We start from the raw sequence: 6,000 nt of genomic DNA, 5'->3' as shown, positions 1-6,000 counted from the left end.
TGATTACGTGGTGTTTGCATGGTTTACTTTGCTGTTTTTTTCCCCTTTCCCACGGTACCAAATAAAATACTAAGTGGATATAATTATTACCTAACAATCAATTTCCTAGAATTGAGTTAAGTTATAAGAGGAGGGTTCAAACGACGGTGTAACTTTTATTAAGTGTTACATTTCTCAATAACTTTATATTAAGTGTGAATTTTATAAATCCAACCGTTAGATTGAAAGTTCATATCAATTTATAAATCTACTTTCATATATTGACATTTAATTTTGTATATCGATTAAAAATATGATCATACTAATAAATATAAATGAGTTAGTTTCTAAATTCAAAAATTTTATGACATTTCTTTATTTTTAGATAAATAATTTTCACAATTACTTTTTTCTTCTTAAAACTTAAAACACAGTAGGAAGAGAGACAAAATTGGCATTGATTTTTGGTTTTATTTTATTAGCATGTTTTTAAAGGGTGTTAATTTGAGCACCAAATTGAATTATTTCTAAATTAGAGAGAGTAACACATCACTTTTAAACAAAAAAAAAAACCAAGAAATTTAAATTGGAGAAATTAGAAGAAAAGTTTACCAAATTAATTTAAACACGAAAAACAATATTTAAATAAAAAAAAAATCTTTCTATTAAGTATTTCCTCATGTGATCACATGCCGAGTTATATAAATAAATTACATTAGTCACATGAGAAACATTTAAAACGTGGTTAATAATGAACTAAAAGGGTTATATCTATATTTTGGAAATTAAAAAAATTTGTTCTTAATTCGACTAAAAAAAGTAAGTTTGTCTCAAATAATTAATAATTAATAAATTTTAAAAATATTACACAAAAATCATTTATGAAACTAGTTACTAAAAAAGATTATCCAACAGTTATTATGAAGAAAATGTTTATTGATTTTAACATCAAACTCAATTATTATTGATAGTATTAGTTACTATTCAAGTCAAGTCAGTTAATCCAACAAACAATGGTTTATAATTGATAAAACAATATTCAACAAATTGTTAGTTATGTATATAGAAGCGTAATCATAGTGATTAACGAGCACGAAAATGGTAGCCAATCAAATCGTGGTTTCTTTTTATTTTTGCAACATGCACATTTCGTACAAAAGTTAAACTCGTTCCAGAAGAAATCATTTTGGAATTGACGTAGATTGTGTTCTTTTGTTAGGTCGAAGTTGACAATTTTTTATCAATTTGATGATATATGCAAGAATATCAGAGTGGAATTGGTCACTAGTATTTGCAGTACCCATTGCCTCAGGTTTTACACATACGAGTATGATACGTAGCGGTATCAACGTACGTATTTCGGGATGTACCAAACATGTCAATATTTTTCACCAATACAAGATTAGGTGAGAATAGGTCACTACTAACTATTATTTGCACCAGACTACTAAACAAGTTTTGCTTCATGGTTAGTATGTTTTAGATGAGGAATTTTATGAATTTAAGGAATTTTAAATTTTTAGTATTTAAATTATTTTAATTTTAATTTTTATTATTTTTAAAATATTTTGTTTAAATAAATTATTTAAATTTTTAAAATTTTAAATTATTAAATTAGATATTATAATTTGATTCTATTATGATAAAATTAATTTTAAAAATATATTTATATCACTACAAGAAAAATGTAAATTTATATTTTTAATTTCTTTTTTTAATTTCTTATTTTTAATTTCTTATATATATTTGTAGTATTAAAAATTTTATATATCTTTTAAAGGTATAAATATATATTATAATTATTTATTACAAGTTTTTTATATCTACGATTAGTATTAAAGATGAAAATAAATTAGGTTATATTATATTTTATTATAATTTACTTGGTTTGAACCAAGGACGGAGCCAAGGGGGGACCTACGGGTGCCACGGCCCCCCCAACAATTTTAATTTTTTTTTATATACATATATATTACTATATGGCACCCCCTATTTTTAATATAAACTCATATGTATAATTAAATGAATAACCCAAATTTATTTTTTTATTCAACTTTTGGACTTCTGGTACGGCCTGCTATGTGGTATCACTTTGGAATTTTTTTTTTTTTAAAAAATGTAACGCCTCATTTGATCATTCTCAATTCTTGCCTTCTCAATTCTTGCCTTCTCAATTCTCGGCCCCCCAGTATTGAAATCCTGGCTCCGTCCCTGGTTTGAACCTAACTTTCTTTAAAAATATAATTTTAAGTGTGACTTATTTATCTATCATAGATAATTTTTAAATATTTGGGTAGAACTACAATCATATAGACTTATTTTATAATAATTTAACACTATTAAAAATATAAAAATTTATATGTTAAATTTATAAAAATAAAGTTTAATTTATTTATGATATAAATATGTTTTTAATATCTAATATATAGTTTTAGATGATAATTTATTTTAAAATATATCTTATAATAACAATTCTAAATGGAATATAAACTTTATGATTTTTCTTATTTTGATTTTTTTAATCAATGTATACAATTTTACTATTTTGATTTTTTCAATCAACGTATACAATAAATAAAAAACACAAAAGAAAAACATGCATGCTACAAATTTTATTTTATCAAAAAATTATTTGTTTTAATATATTACATTATATATGTGAATATTAAGACATATATATATATACATATATATATATATTATAATTAAACTTTTTTTAAAAATTAATTCATTATTAAGAAATTTTTTTTATCACATGAGAATTAATTTCCTTCAAAAATTTGATAGATATCAAATAAATAAACATTTTTTCTGAATCTATATATTTATTTTATTAGAATATAATTTTTATTTTTTAAAATATATTATTTTTTTAGATAAAAAATTATGTATATGTCAAATAGTAGTGAGGGCAAGTGCCTCACTATTCCAAATGTGCAGCTGTCGCTGTATATATACGTATGTGTGTGTATATATATATATATATATATATATATAATATAAGGGGTTATAATTATACCGGTGTAACTTTTACTAAGTATTATGCCGCTCTATAACTTTATATTAAATGTGAATTTTGTAAATCCAACAGTTAAATTGAAAGTTCATATCACTTTATACGTGTATATCAAATTTTGTTAAAATTGAACAACAACTGAAAGATAATCCAAGTCTTCATATTTTAGTGTATTTTGAAATGAATATATTACATCAATTTTGTTTTATAAAAATGAAGTATCAAATCATCTTGGATTAATATAAAGTTTTGTATATATAATCTATAAGAGATATGAACTTTCAATCTAACAGTTGGATTTACCAAATTCACATTTAATATAAAGTTATTGAGCGGTGTAATACATTGTAAAAGTCGCATTTAATATATATATATATATATATATATATATATATATATATATATATATATATATATATATATATATATGAGGGGGGTTATAATTACAATGGTATAAATTTTACTAAGTGTTACACCGCTCAATAACTTTATATTAAATGTGAATTTTGTAAATTCAACCGTTAAATTGAAAATTTTTTACTCTTAAATCATATATATATATATAGACACACACACACACACACATATATATATGTATATATATATATATATATATATATATATATATATATATATATATATATATATATATACATGAGGGGAGCTATAATTACAATGGTATAAATTTTACTAAGTGTTACACCGCTCAATAACTTTATATTAAATGTGAATTTTGTAAATTCAACCGTTAAATTGAAAATCTTTTACTCTTAAATCATATATACAAAATGTTATATTAATCGAAGATGATTTTTTATAAAACAAAATTAAATCTGTCGAAAAATTTATATTTTTGATGAGAAAATTTTTGTAAGAAAAGTTATATTATTGATAGAATATTTCAGACAAATTTATATTTGTCGAAAATGTAAGAACTGGTTTTAAATTTGATATGAAAATATTATGATATAATTAGATAAGATTTTAAGTTAGTATTTTATTAATGGTTGATAATTAAAAAATAAAACATGGATAAATACATTATTTGAATTTTATATGTTTGATTTAAGATAACTTACAAAATAACTCTTGGTAAAGTTATTCCGCTCAATAACTCATGGTGTGTTGGATTTCATCGATCCAATATTAATTGTTAAATTAAAAGTTATTAAATTTTACTAATAATTAATATAAAAAATTAATTAGTTTTGGAATAAATTATTTGCTAATTAACAATATAATTGAAATATTAATTATTTTAAATTATTTAACTAAAATCTTATTGACAATTTACTATATGATCTTAATATTTTTGTATAACTAATATCTGATTTTAAATTTGATATGAAAATATTATATATAATTAGATAAGATTTTAAGTTAGTATTTTATTAATAGTTGATAATTAGAAAAAAAAAAGGATAAATACATTTTTTTAAATTTTATATGTTTGATTTAAGGTAAATAAATATATTAAATTAATTAATAATTTATTTAAAATATTAAAATTTAATTTATAAGTATGTAATAAATAAATATTTATAATTTTATAAATTATATTATCATTATAAATTATAAAATTAAATAATTTAAATTATAATTTTAAATAAAAATAAGTAGATGTTAATTATAAAAGTAAGTACATATAAATAAACAATAATTAAATATATTATTATTATTATTATTATTATTATTATTATTCGTAATATAAAATTATTATATATTATTATTATAGTACAAATATGAGATTGTATATTTGAGGATGACTTAAATGAATTAATTTGTACAAGTTATACTGACAACATACATAGAACCCTTGAAAGGCCAAATATGAGAGTTATTACATTAATAAATTTATTAAAATTAAAAAAAAATTATAATTTCCGACGGATTTTTCCGTCAGAAAATTTGACAGCAATTTCTGACGGATTTTTCTGTCAGAAATTTTGACAGAAATTTCTGACGGATTTTTCCGTCAGAAATTTTCGACGGATTTTTCCGTCAGAAATTTCTGATAGAATTTTCTGACGGAATTTTCTGTCGAAAAATTCTGTCGAAAAAATTATTTCCGACGGATTTTTTTTCGTCAGAAATCCGTCGAAAAAAGCAAAATTCGTCGAAAATTTACCTATTTCCGTCGAAAATTTCCGTTGGAAATCAGCATTTTTCTTGTAGTGTATGTTGAAATTTTTAAATTAAATTTTATAAAAATAAATATTAGTTAATTTTTAAATATTTATTAATTTTAAATATTAATATTATATAATATTTAATAATTTTAAAAATATTTTTGAATATTCAATAATTAAAAATATGAAGAGATAAGATAAAATATATAAGTAAAATACAAAAAAATGAGAAATCTTAAATTCTTACTTTTTTTGGAGAATTTAAAATTTTACTATTTTAAAAAATCTCACAAATACTTGAATTTCAAATTTTTTATAAATTCTCCGTCCAAACAAAATATTTTACTTTAAAAAAATTTAAAATTCTTTAAATAAATAAATTATTTCATTAAAATTTTTCATCCAAATACACTATTAGAATTTATAAATATTATTAATGGGAGTATGATAGCTAAATCTTAAGGATGTGGCAATCATTTATTTTTCAACTTTAATATTTTTCTTTTTTCAATTTTTTCAACCTTTTGTTATAGTTGCTACGCAATTGATCACTTTTCCTTTTATTTTAAAATATTTTTATAATATTATAATAAAATTATACAAATATTTATTATCTTGTCCTATTAAGAATTAAAGATGTTATAATGGAGAAGGGTCTAAATTAACAAAGAGTGCATATAATGAAGTATATTAAAAACAATAAATGCATGCATGATACCCTCTCAAAAGGCCAATTACAATGCCTCGAGTGAATACATTGTCCCTTTCTTTTGGAGTTGAATGGCTCCAGAGGGGAGAGACATATGTATGTAATGGATGAAGTGAGTCATAATAATAATGATAATAATGATGAGCATGATGTAGATTCTTGGAGAG

This window comes from Cajanus cajan, chromosome 3 (genome assembly GCF_000230855.2).
Source record: "Cajanus cajan strain Asha chromosome 3, NIPB_CcT2T_4, whole genome shotgun sequence".
Lineage (NCBI taxonomy): Eukaryota > Viridiplantae > Streptophyta > Magnoliopsida > Fabales > Fabaceae > Cajanus > Cajanus cajan.
The sequence above is the reverse complement of the archived record's forward strand: the minus strand, read 5'-3'. Positions refer to the sequence as shown.